Here is a 14,448-nt window from a genome sequence, read left to right on the forward strand (position 1 = left end):
ACAGATTCCCTGTACACAGTATGGCTATAGTGATGTCAACAGCATACGTGTCATGCATCTTGACCATGGTCCATGGAGCTGTACATACGTATCTATAATTTCTACTGAAGCAGAGTAGGTACGTTTTACTGGCTTTATATAAACCATATTCTTATAACACTTTTAAGGAAACCAACATGATATACACATCAGGAAATCACATGAACACTGTACACAGTATATATACCCAGTACAACACATATAATCACACACAAGAATAATATTTTAATAATTCTTTAGTGCAGCAAACCTCGTGTACGAGCTCTGCATGACAATCATGCAAAGATATCATTATCCTACAATACGTCACATGTTAGGCTAAGGAAATCTCAAAGGTGAATGAAGGATATGCCATTCAAAGAGACCTATACATGGAGAGTTGCAAGGATGGATGGTATAGACTTTCTTCTGAATTTCCAATGCATGAATCTTGGTCTAGTGATGAGCTGTGAAAATCAAAGTAGTGACAATGTCTCATAAGACATCCCAGTAAGCACCTTCCACAAATTAATAAGAATTGTCATTTCCTAGGATGCTACACCATATAGGCCAATATTAACACCCTCCTTCAAAAAAGCTACTGTGAAATCAACACCCATGGATTTGTTTTCATACATATCAGTGTACCATCAGTCACTTAGGGTTACAGCAAGAGTGCACTTGGCACCCATACTACTGTTCAGTCTTTTCTTGTAGTGCTGTAGTGTCTACTACAGTAACAATCAGACACCACACAAATCCTGTAGTAACTTGACATGGCTGGAAGCGTACATGCAGTGCTAAAGTACTGGGATTCTATTACCTCATAACATTTAGCCAAAGTCTGGTCATCCATTCATCAGCCAACTTCCTCCTAGGATAGGACAGTATTTGCACCAACGCAAACTTCATCACATCCATCCTAAGACCAATGGGCTGGCTTCTGGTGATGGCTTGAGAACTACTCCATTACAGACTGATGATGGAGAAATTGAGATGATGAACAATTTCACCTGCAATAATAATATTTAAAAACACCAGGGAACTAGAAGTTTAAGTATGTGTAATGTTAGATGAAATTATAGCCTAGAGTGCCTCATCTAACAAACACGTATGCTGTGGAAATGCATTCCAATAATGGCTGAAACTTCTACACATGTCGAAATAGATTTATAGTATTTCTGTAGAGTGTAGCTAGAGTCTTTACAACTTCTAAACTACCCATTACTATAACCACTAAAATGAGGAAGTTATTACTGTTACAACATTAATTAGTATGGATTCATGGAAAAGATGTAAGGTTAAACACCTACACATACAGATGCTTAAAATTATTGCAGAATCGTCATTGTATGACAGAGCAATTACAAATAAATGATAATAATAATATAAAATATTCGTTTTTGTACTTTTGTTCTGCTACTACTGGCTTGCGATAAAGGTTAAGGTTAGCATGTACAGTTTCACACAGCACTGACATGCAAATGTAACCTACTGCATATAGCTGCATATTTTGATCTAATTATATCAGTGATTATAACAACAACAAGCAGATACAACACTACACAATTCATAATAAAATTACTTTAGTGGCCTCAAAGAATTCCTCATGTGCTTTAGAGCTTGTTATGGCAGTTAGATTTCACCGTCTGTGGGCTCACATGAAAATATACTATAAATACTGTTTAGCTTTGTATACAGCATCATAGAGACAACATGCATGCATTTAGCTACTAATTTGCATTTCCTTAAAAAGTGAAGCAGCATGTCCTCACAAAGTTCAGTGGAGCATTTGCTAGCAGGAAAATGTTGTGTACATAGGTTTACCACTGTACTTGTTGGTTAGACATGACATCCACTGATTGACCTGGTATTTTCTATTCCTGGAGTCACACCAATGTAATCAATTGATTGCAAGATGTTTTGAAATTCTAAAGGTTAGAGTATGCTTAAAAACAACCAGTCAAGTTATATTGTGTGACAGTGCTGTGTAAAACTATGTGTGTAACTCTTATCACCAGTGAGTAACAACAGAACAAAAGGGCCTGTGATGCTTTTAAACCAGTATAGGTATTTAATCTTATAAGGAACCACATCTTTACCATGAATTCATACTCACTTTACAATAACTTCCTCACTTTAGTGGTTACAGTAATGGGAAGTTTAGAAATTGCCAACTAAAGATACTACACAATCTACAGAAATCATGTAGCACTTTCATTCATGCAACCATGCAATTTTTACAGCAGTAAGTGTTACCTGTGCCAAAAACAGCCCAGCTGTAAAAAAAAGGCGAGGCCAAGAATGCACAAGTACATGTTCATGGAGTAACTACAACCAAAAGACATGATATCAAAATCTGGCCAAGAAAGCATTTACAGTATAGGCACTTTTATGCATTCATTGTCTATATGTTTCACATTATCACATCCAGCTAGCTGTACATGTGTGCTTGCAATATAAACAATACTACTGAGATGATAAAAGATGATTACACTGCATTGTTACCAAAATTAATTTAACTAAAAATTTACAATTGGTTTCTACTTGGCCATCTTTTTATTTTAATATACAGTGCAAAAAGATGGCCAAGTAGAAACCAATTGTAAATTTTTAGTTAAATTAATTTTGGTAACAATGCAGTGTAATCATCTTTTATCATCTCAGTAGTATTGTTTATATTGCAAGCACACATGTACAACTAGCTGGATGTGATAATGTGAAACATATAGAAAACGAATGCATAAAAGTGCCTATACTGTAAATTCTTTCTTGGCCAGATTTTGATATCATGTCTTTTGGTTGTAGTTACTCCATGAACATGAACTTGTGCATTCTTGGCCTCGCCTTTTTTTACAGCTGGGCTGTTTTTGGCACAGGATATCACTACTTTTTGTTGAAATGGAGAACACACAGTTACTGAAGATTGGCTATTATATTACATAGGAGACACTGCATGCATGCATGCATGCATAATAACAGCTTCAGTATCAGATTAGCTAGCTAAATCAGCAGCAAAAGCTTCAAGTTCAGTGTTTAGAAGCGCTACTAAAAGTGACTTGCTAAGAGAAAACTTGTTCAAACCGTTCAATTTCGCTCAAGGACTCACGTGATATTTTGCGTGATGTTTCACGTGAAAATAAGAACCAGGGGTAGTGACGAAGTCGAGGCTACCATCTTAATGGTTCTTCCTGAAGCGGTGGATTGGTGATATAACTAGTCTCTGTGCGTAAACAAGTGAAGGCGAATCGGCTGCGAGTTGTTGCTGAATGTATGCCTCGGAATGGACATGAAGGCGCTGAATGCATCACACTATTCTCCCAGCGAATTGCCAAGTAAGTTCGTGTATAAGTCATTGTAAACGGATATATAACTACCGTCGTAATTTTAGACAGGAATCCCCCACGCCATAGTAGCTTCCTGAGATTATGCTTTTGTAGGCCAGATCCGTGCAGCTGGCTTGTTCTAGCAGCTGTGTGGGTCAGACCGCGAACAAGTTGAGCTGAACCCTAGTGAGAAAACAGCTAAAAATGAAAGATTTTTTCTCAACATTTCAACCAACCAGATGGTTGGTGATGACAACGAAGTTGACAAATGCTTCCATCAACAGTTCAGGAAAGGCTACAAGGTTATATACTTTTATGGCTTCCTCTAATGTATGGTGAAATCTTTGGCTATAAATAATGCGTCAGGTATTTGAATGATTAGCAAGTAAGTCAATACTACAAAACCAACATTAACTCTTGACAAAACTAATAAGTTAATATCTTTGAGGGCTCAGCTCAATGCGTACATACAGTATACCATAATTACTATGCATCAATCGATTGATGTGATGATAATATGTGCAGATCTGAGACAACCATGGACCTTACTATACAGTAACTGGGCAGATATATAGAGTTATGTATACTCTGATATAATTATTGGTAGTTTGCCAATAGTCAAAGCTAAATTAACCATTTTAGATAGTTTTTTGTGATGTTGAAGGTGTCAGGCAAACTCCAGTTAGGGGCAGGCAATAAAAGATTATTTTTCAAAACAGGAGAGGAACATGCTTAGGCCTGCAAGATACAGACTTAGTCTACTTACCCTAGTAGATGCACCATATTATATATAATGCACATATCAACGTATTTCCCTACTAATCCCCCCCCCCCCCTTCGGGCATATATAGGGCTATAGTGGGCACAACCGAATGTTAAATGCCCCATGGTAGAACAAACCTATTGTGTCAAATCCCCACCATTGTCTCCAGTTGCAACGTGGGGGATTGATTTGACAGCGTAGAAAAAATACTTGGGTGCTTAATGAATGATTGTCAAATGCCCCATAGTGAAGCAGCAGTTTCATGTCAATTTGCCTTGTAAATCCCCACTTACATCCAAGGGGGTGGTAGGGTAACACATTGGTAGGTGCTTAATGAGTTTGCATCATAAACCTTTTGAAATTTAGTCTGTCTTGCTTTTTTCAGCTAATGTGCTTATGGAAAAACTACAAATTGTCTTCTACTTGTATCTATCAACTATCCAATCACTGCTAGTTTATTAAAATTTCCTTTGCTGTTGTGTAACTTGTTTACCATTATGCTATAACCATTAGTCCCTCCTAGCTTATATGTCTCCTAGCAACTAAAGTTGTTATGTCAACAATGTAGGTGAGAACCACAAAAGAAGTCAAGTAATATACTCCAATCCAAAATTGGTCATCAATTGCTGCGGTATGCTGAATACATCTTGGGAATGACTATGTTGGATGCTCACTTTAACAATAATCATAATAGTGGAAGTAAGTGTTTGTTGACATGTTAGTCTGACTATGATTACATGTTTTTAGTTAGCTGTGCCCATAGGCGGCGGAAGGGGGGGGGGGGGGGGGGGGCTAGGGGGCTAAAGCCCCCCCTCAGAATGATATCACACCGAAATTATCTTTCTTGGAGTGAGGCTGAAAACCGTGATAAAGATCGAGATACTCTAATAGAGCAGTCACTCTAATAAAGTAGTCAGTGTGTAGCGAGCTATGTAAGGATTTTTATGTAGTTTATCAGCTAGAAATGGTAGCTGGTAAGGTGGAAAGCTCTTGTCAGTTGGTTGTGACCTTTTTTTTTTTTTTTGGTCTCACCTTACCAAACTATAGAAATAAGTCTGGGTCAGCTCAGCGGAGCCCCCCCCCCCCCCCCTCATATCAACTACTTCCTCCGCCGCTGGCTGTGCCTTACCATACTGTATCCCTTTCTGTATATACAGGGTGGATACTGATGTTGGGGTGAGTTTATGGTCAATGGACAAATCACGCAAATGGTGAAGAAAAAATAATATGTGGTACCAAGATCCCACTACTATATTATGAACTCTTGGTGGTACTTCATAGCCAAACACTAGTGTATCTGGCTTCTTGTGCTATTGTAGTCCCTTTTTTTAAAAAATTTTATGGGATCATCATAATGTAAATGTTTACTATTACAATATACCATGCTATCATTAAAGAGTTTCTATAATTGTGGGTGGTTGCATGAGGGTCTACGAAGTGCTGTGACTGAAAGGCGATGCGCTGATGCTGGCTTTTTAAGTCAACACTGAAGTTTCACAGGCACTGAAGGGCTGGGGTGGGATTAGAGACGCGCACGGGTAATGTGACAGTAAATACTTTAACTGTATCACTACAGCGGGTATGAAACAGCTGGCTATAGCTATGTACAGCCCTGCATGGGCCGGAGTCACACTGACGAGTCAGTGGAGGCACACCGTGGCGAAATTAAAACAAATCAGTGACTGCTCACAATTAAACCAAGAGTTGACAGCACAGTGTCTATCAAATCAGCCAGCTTGCTATGGCTAATGACCTTGCCCACTTCCATACTGTTTGGGTTTGGGAATTGAGGCAGGCGCCTCACACCTCGACGTCATGGCGACAAGTTTGAATCTTCAAAGAGCACAAAAGCGATCTCATAAACTAACAAACAACTTTTAGCGAAATTAAATGTACAGATACATTGTGTAAAAAGCCCCTGATAGCCACAGCCTTTTTACAATACGACTTCATGGTTGAAAAAAAATCGCCCCAATAGGATGCGATGACGAAGAAAATGAAAAAAAGAACGATGCACATTTGAATAAATAATTTAATTAACACATGGTAAATGGGTGGGCGATGGAACAAACTACTCCAACAATTCGCCTGACTTTTCGTGTGGTAGTTACCCATTATACAAAGGTTACATGCCCCTGGTTTCGAGGTGGAATCTTTTAGTAAGCCTGAGATTTCGCCATGCGGATTTTAAAAAATTGCGTAATCAATCCCTCATGTAAATGACTCACAGTAGTGGTCGCGTGTTTATTATTGTGGGCGCGCGCTTTGTGCTTCTTGGCCTCGCGACTCACTACCGCGTGAGTCTTGATCACTGCCATGCGGATTTTAAAGATTGCGTAATCAATCCCTCATGTAAATGACTCACAGTAGTGGTCGCGTGTTTATTATTGTGGGCGCGCGCTTTGTGCTTCTTGGCCTCGCGACTCACTACCGTGAGTCTTGATCACTACTATGCAGATTTTAAAAGATTGCGTAATCAATCCCTCATGTAAATGACTCACAGTAGTGGTCGCGTGTTTATTATTGTGGGCGCGCGCCTTGTGCTTCTTGGCCTCGCGACTCACTACCGTGAGTCTTGATTTATATAAATATTTTAATTAGACTTTTTGTAATCTCATGGTAGTTGGCAAAAGCCGTTCTTCCTTACCAGAGCACACACAACAATATACACAATACGACCATGTTACACATGTAATAATACGTAGCTATACTAGACAAGCTTAGAGTTAAGTAAAAGTCCTTAACAGAGGATCTAAATTCCAAGTAACATATGTAGCATCAGTGAGAGAATTCCACCAAGAAGTGCAGATGAATGGAAAATGTTTTGGTGGAGGAGAGATGACAAGTTTGCAGGTTAGCAAAGCTGTCCTTGCAATGTATATGATAACTATGTTGTGGTCCAACAATAGGATTGGTGGATCAAGAACCAAGCATGGCTTACTGTTATTGTGATAGTACGTATAACAAAACATGACACGATCTAAATTTTATTTGATCAGAGACAGGCAACCAGTTTAATTGTCAACGATGCCCTGAAATGTGACTGTATTTCCTTAAACATTAGCCTCCAACATTCTCAGTCATGCAGATAGAAGAAATGTTTACTACCCTGCGGACTAGAGATTTTGGTACCTGTCACTGATACATCTTCTGGTGAATATCATGGGAAAGGAATACAACATATACCGTAATTTGCTTTATTTTCGTGCAAAAAATTTTCGCACAAGTTTTTGCATACAAAAATTATTTTACAATGAAAAAAAAGTAAATTACGGTACTCCCTGGTAGCTGGGATAAGGTGGTATGATGACATAATGTATAATTATATACTTTGTACCAGGAAATATTTTTAATGAATCTTGGTCTACTTGGTGATGATGCAGTACTGTTAGACAACATGATTGACTTCATTTAGTTTTGCAATGGATGACTGATCATTATTCAACCAACACATAGTTATGTATCATGACCTAGCTCAGGCTACCTACATAAAGCAGAACCATTTGTGACCATTGCTAATTATAAAGTGAAATATGGATGATTCAAAAATATGTGTTTTATTTCAGGAAACCATTTAATGGTACACAGAAAACGTTGAATGCAAACTAAACAGTTAAAATAAAACTAGGCTACCTCAATCAGATGTGGGTGACAGTGCATCATAAATAGCTACAGTAGCTATATGTTATACATGTGCAGAATATCATTTAGATTCTTCTTTTGAATTGTTTTTTTTAATGGTATAGCAATGGTTTGATTTTTAGCCGCATATAAACAAAATTTGACCATGATTTTTAGAGTATCTTATGTACACAATACCTATACACAGGTGTTGAATTCATACAGAGTCAATTATTACTGCCTGACATAGGCCATTTGTCAGGCAAATATCATGCATGGCCGACCACAATGGAACCTGCCTGACAAAATGCCAGATCAAAATACAAGGAAGTAGTCCAAGGTTGTATAGTTTTTATAGTGCATAAGTAAATAGTGAACACAATAATGATTGTACCATTATACATACTAAGGTTAAGTAAATCTACTGGTGTATTCCCTGAATGCCAAATTGTGTAAAGCAGCAGTGTATCAATGTCACTGCCAGGTAAAGCTTTAGTTTGCCTGACATTTTAACTGGGGTTTGTAAAAATTATAATTGTCTCTGAATTCATATGTATCACACTTCACAAGAAGAGGATGCCACCCTCAAAAATCTGTATATCATTATTTTAGAATTTCATTATTTTGAATTTTGAATTTTTTTTTTTTTGGCATAGCTAGCAGTGGTTTGGTTATATGAATTCAACAACTGTGTAACTAGGTATCATGTACATAAGATACTGTAAAAATCATGGCCAAACTTTTAATTGTTTTGTTGTGATTAGAAAACATATGTATCACACTTTACAAGAAGAGTATACCACCTGCAAAAATCTTCCGTATAGTTATGTGTGCATGAAGGGTATATAGTTAAAATCACCATAATAATTACTTTAGTGACCCTTTCTAACTGTGAAGCTGAGAAGCCACACTTTTTACATTGACCATAAAGACATACTGATGTATCTATTCATTTCAATTATTTGTACAGCCATGTGCAGTACTGGCCATGTATACTGTCAAAATATAGAATGCTATGTATTTCACCTCCTACTGATGACCACACACGTATTTTCTGTAAACTGCTATATGCTTTTGAGCAGTGCTCAAAAATCCAGCCTATTATGCTCAAAATTATGCTTTCAAAATCAAGATTATGCTCGAGAGCTGACTGTTTTATTAGTATAACTGTATTTCCTAACTGCTGTATTAGAGTAAGTGACTGCTCTATTAGAGTATCTCAATCTTACTTCCATAAAGTGTGAATAATCAGTAAAGAAATGGTGAAAATAATAACACTGCAAGGTTTTTGAAATGAAATGCAGTAATAATGTGCAGTGTGTTCATGTTGTCTATGATGTTGTGCAGTATTTTTGGCGTGCGCTTTAATTATCCACAATGAAATTGATATCCCATTTGATTTGTATACTAACTTTGCAACATATTCCAGTACAAGAAATTATCATCCTTTTAACCTCCTATCATTGCAAGCATCAAAGACCTCATATCAGTTCTCATTTTTTCCAGCAACAATTTCACTTTGGAATGATTTACCTAACCTAGCTAAAGACTCTAATTCACTTGAAGTATTTAAATCTATAATTAAATTATAATTTACTTATTGTATTGAATTATTGTTTTTATGATTTGTCTGTACATTTTTCTTCATTTCTGAAGTTGTACAGTATAGGTAAATAAAATAATAATAATTAAAATTCTAGAAAATCGTCCTATTATGCTGGCGTAATGCTTGATGCTTTTGCTAGCCTATTATGCTTGAAATTATGCCGGCATAATTGGCACAAGCCTAGCAGTAATTTGACTACATTTCCTAATTAATGGAATGGAATTAAGTTCCAACCCTGCTAAGAGAATTTTTAATTATAAAACTGAGCAGTTTAAAGCAATGGCGGATCCAGGTTGGGGCATTTGGGGCAAATGCCCCCCCTCTTGTGGAGGAGCCAGCCATACTTCTGATTAAAATACTAAACTTTGTCAGGCCAAGATCAGTTTATAAAACTCATGAAAATATGTATTTATTACAAATTCACCTGAAAACAAAGCGATTCAAAGTCAAACTAGCTGTGAAGTTGTCACCCAGCATCTACGTGAGTACTAAGCGCCTCTAAAATAATTATCGTGTTGCTATTGTTTATTATTATATTATATTTTATAATTGTAAGACTCATATGCATGAGCATAATACAATGATTAGTTTAGAATGTAAGTAAGTAATTAAGTAAGTAAATTAATTAAGTATAAGTAAGTAATTGAAGAGATCACTGGTGTACAAGTGTAGAGAATTGTTGTAGAGTTGGTGCATTGACAGCAGGGGCGGATCCAGGAGTTGGTAAGGGGAGGGGCACAAACAGGCTAAGTTGTAAGTGGTTGGGGAGAGTCAGATTCTCTAGTTCAGTGCTGCATTTTTGAAGCAACAAATAATCACCTCTTAGTAGTGTCTCACTGTTGATCTTTGCCAATTTAGCTTTTTCAGATGGTTGTGAAGTATTAAAAACTGTTTAAAAGGCTCTGAATGTCTTAAACAAACGTAACACGATAATTATTTTTAGAGACACTTAGTACGTACGAAGGTGCTGGGTGTCAATTTCACAGTTAATTTGACTTTAGTTCGCTTTGAATTTGTAATAAATGCTAGTAAAATGTACATATTTTCATGAGTTTTTGGCCTGACAAAGTTTAGTAGCTATTTTAATCAGAAATATGACTGGATCCTCCACAAGGTGAGGAATTGGGGGAGGGGGGGCATTTGCCCCAAATGCCTCATCCTGGATCCGCCATTGGACAGTGACACTTGGTAAAGCATTCCACTGAGGGATTACTCGTGGAAAAAAGCTAAACTTGTAGCTATTAACTGTTGAAGGTATTGTATTGTTTACATTCAGAGCCTTTAAACAGCTTTTAAGACTTCACAACCATGTGCAAAGGCCAAAATGGCAAAAATCAACAGTGTGACACTGCTAAGAGGTGGTTATTTGCTGCTTCAAAAATGCAGCATCTAACAAGAGAATCTGGCTCTCCCAAACCACCTACAACTTAGCCTGTTTGTGCCCCTCCCCTTACCATCTCCTGGATCCACTCCTGTAAAGTGGTACAATATCTTAAGAGCACTAGATATTTAACTCACTATAGCATGTGACATCACTGACTGCCCCAGAGGATCACATTGTGAAATGCATCAAACAACTGTTGAACCATATTGTGTAGTAGTCTGTATTGATAATGGAGGATGTGCTGAGGATGAAATATGCATGCTCCTTAAGAAATGGACCCTGTGCAAGGGAGCCTTGTTCACCAGTAGCAGAATGTACAAGTAAGCTGATTATGTTGTGAGAGCCCATACGTAGGTGGCTTGAATACCTGTTGGTAAAGAATATGGAAATGCTCTATGGAAGGGAGCATTTGATTGGCTACTGTCATTCACTGATATACTCTAACACAGCAGTCATAATACACCCTTTAACAACAAACAAATCTCAGGCAGTGAATATTCCCTTATGTATGTCTCTGTGTTGAATTTTTTTAAGTGCACAATACAAGGGTGTAGGCAGCAGGGGACAGGGGCGTAGCCAGAACCCGGGCCACCCGGGCCCGGGCATCAATAATTCGAGATACTCTAATAGAGCAGTCAGATCGAGATATATCAGTCTCAGTATTCAGAGAAGCAGTTTAGCAATGAGCTACGTATGTAGTTATAAATAAGGAGGTGTAGTTGGTGGAGGGGAGATCAAGGGCGTACCCAGGAAGGGAGGGTTCGGATGAACCCCCCTTTCAGAAACAGAATATTTTAAAACTAAAAATCACATCATGTCTTACAGCCCTGGAGCTCTCAGGTAGCTACTTGCACACTAGCGCTCCTCTGTACTACTCTTGAGGGTCGCATTGCATTAATGCTGAACCATTGCAAATCATCGAGATCTGTTGCATCACATGATCAGTAGCGCATGTGATGCATGGTGGAAATGGCGAGTGTTGAGTGGTTGAGGCAGACATATTACAAGGCGGCAGCTGCGATAAACTTGAGTGGTCTAGTTGATGTATATTTATCTGATGAACGGTTTGTTTGTCACATGTTGTAGGCACGTGATGTCTCGAATACATTGGAGTACAAGCTAAGTCTAAAGTTACTGACCATCAACAGGAGGACCGACCGAGAATAATGTATACCCGGAAGGAAGTATTACCAACTATGCGACTCGGAGTGTGGAGGGTTCCCAGGTGTTAGAAAATTTGAAGTTGGCTGTCAGCCTGTCACGGTGTGGAAGTGAAGATTAACTACAATAAGCTGCATAAACAGCAGTGTGTAGGTTTTAGCTAGTTAGATACACAAACAGCAACTTTCAACTTTTAATGTTACTGCCTAAGGGCACATTTTGTGTATGCATGATTTTCATTCAGACGTGGTCTAGGGGGAAGCACCTAGGCCTTCCCCCACGAACATTCAACTTTACTTTTTGGTCTTCAGCTTACAGCTAGGCCCTGGCATCACCAAGTCTGGCTACGCCCCTGGCAGGACGAACCCCCCTTTCAGAGGCAGAATTTAAAAAAAAATTAAACTGAATCACACCAAATCTTACAGCCCTGGAGCTCTCCAGTAGCTACTTGCCCACTGGTGTTCCTCTGTAGCCTACTGTTGAGGGTCACATCACATTAATGCTGAACCATTGCAAAGGCAAGTTATATCCAGAACGGTCACTCTGATAACTCCACTATCAAGCACACTAGTTGTATGAAGGTGAGTTCGAGGTAAGCTAGGGTTGAAGCGAGCATCCCAGAGAAGCCGCAGTGGCGGATCTAGATGGGTTTCTGGGGTTTTGACAGAAGCCCCCTTTTGAATTTAGCTCAGTGGAAGTCTAAATACATAAACATTGTTCTGACAATTTGTCATATCAAACAACTATAGTACTACTGTTTCTGTAGAATGCATGCAGTTGCACTTAACTGACACCATTTATAGCCTCAGCAACACTTCACTTTTCATCTCCCACTGCATTTAAAATGATCGAGATACACTAATAGAGCAGTCAAGTAACTACTCTAATAGAGCAATCAAAGTTACAGCTTATGCTGAGTCACCATCTTTGCCCTATAGTTAGCTATAGTATTAACAGTTTAAAGCATTGGATTTGTTGTAATTGCTAACTAAAAGCAGCCTAAAATCCAATCTCAGAGCTTCTAAAATCTCAAAAGTTTCTGGAGAAATGTCATCAGATGCTTTAAATTATTCAGCTATAATCTACCAACTTTCAGAAACCCCTTTTAAAAACCTAGATCTGCCACTGAGCCGGGCTAACCCTATCTTGCCTCGAACTCACCAAAAACTTACCTTCATACAGACAGTGAAAGACACCATTATGCTTAACAGGCAAACCTCAGGTTAGGGTTTGGGTCGGGTTCAGCTTTGGTTTCTTCTTAACCTGGTTTAGTCATTCTGTTCTGTTCCATTCCATTCATGGTTTCGGTTATTATAACTTGCCCATTGCAAATATATCTATATTGTAACATGTAATTAATTGCGCACGTGATGCATGTTTGAAATGGCGCGAGTGAAATGGCGAAGGACTGTTTAACGGTTGGTTGAGATATGTTGCAAGGAAGGAGTTGCTAAACTTGAGTGGTTGCATATCCAAGAAATTCCATTCAAATGTGGTCGTCTCTAATATAACAGTCAACCCCCTTTTATTTTATTCATAATGTTGGCCTGTACCACCAATGTCTCAGCAGTTCATCAATGTTCCAGTCTTGCAAGATTACATTACTTTTAGCAGTCTGTGGTTAATTAAACCAATTAGACTTGGTCTGTTTTATTGGCTTCTTGTCTGTGAAATGTGGTGGTTAAAAGTGTGTGTGTGTTTGTCTGCATGCATGTGTGTGTCTGTGTGCTTTTGTATCGACAGTAGCTAGTAAGAATGTGATTTATCTATTTTTTGCCTAGTTTTTCTGGATAACATGGTGTTCTAAATAAGTTTCTGATAAAGAGACAGATTCATTAACATTGGTTTTGTTAAGCTTTTGTGTTGTATTTGAACCAATTAATCTAGTTTGTTGGCAGAGACCCCTTCCTGGTCATGTGATCTGTATGCTGTGATCACAAGTGGTAAAAATAAAATCATGCCAAGCTTTGAGCTGACACAAAGTATCCCTATGCAAACAACGATAATAATTAGACCATACATACTGTGTTAGTAGGATGGTGCCTCTCACACATGCATAGAATTTAATTGAATTGCGTGATCTAGAGGCTGTCACCATTTCAAGCCTTTTTTCCAGCGGCTTTGACAGCTACGCACGGTTGCACCGGTAATATACGTGGGCTGATTGATATATACAAGGCAGGGTGTATGTGCAGTGTATGTAGATCTGTGTGTGTTTTTTAAAATCAAAAACCGCGGTAAAATCAGCTAGCTGTGAACATTCACAAATACCTATCATTTGTTGGATTGAGCTCGGGAAGCTTGATTCACCCATAGAGTACTACGCGCACGTGATTTGGGTTCTAATCCTACAATGAAACTTAATTACCAGTTTCTCGCTCAGAGTTTTGAAAATTTGATGCGGGCGTATGGAACGCCGTTTGTAACAAAAATATACCTGACTCCAGCTACCTTATTATCGCCGATAATAAAACACCATCCTTATTATCGCCGATAATAATTTATTATCGCCGATAATAAGACCTCGCCTTATTATCGCCGATAATAACACTTATTATCGCCGATAATA

At 38.3% G+C, this 14,448-nt stretch overlaps 1 long non-coding RNA gene across 1 annotated transcript; it reads left to right on the forward strand.

The window, feature by feature from the left end:
• The first annotated feature begins 3,146 nt into the window (after positions 1-3,146).
• On the forward strand, positions 3,147-5,470 carry LOC136262793 (uncharacterized). Its single transcript, XR_010704338.1, has 3 exons — positions 3,147-3,353; positions 4,676-4,806; positions 5,265-5,470. It is a non-coding gene; the product is annotated as an uncharacterized lncRNA (long non-coding RNA).
• The last annotated feature ends 8,978 nt before the right edge of the window (positions 5,471-14,448 follow it).

Source organism: Dysidea avara, chromosome 8, assembly GCF_963678975.1.
Source record: "Dysidea avara chromosome 8, odDysAvar1.4, whole genome shotgun sequence".
Classification (NCBI taxonomy): domain Eukaryota; kingdom Metazoa; phylum Porifera; class Demospongiae; order Dictyoceratida; family Dysideidae; genus Dysidea; species Dysidea avara.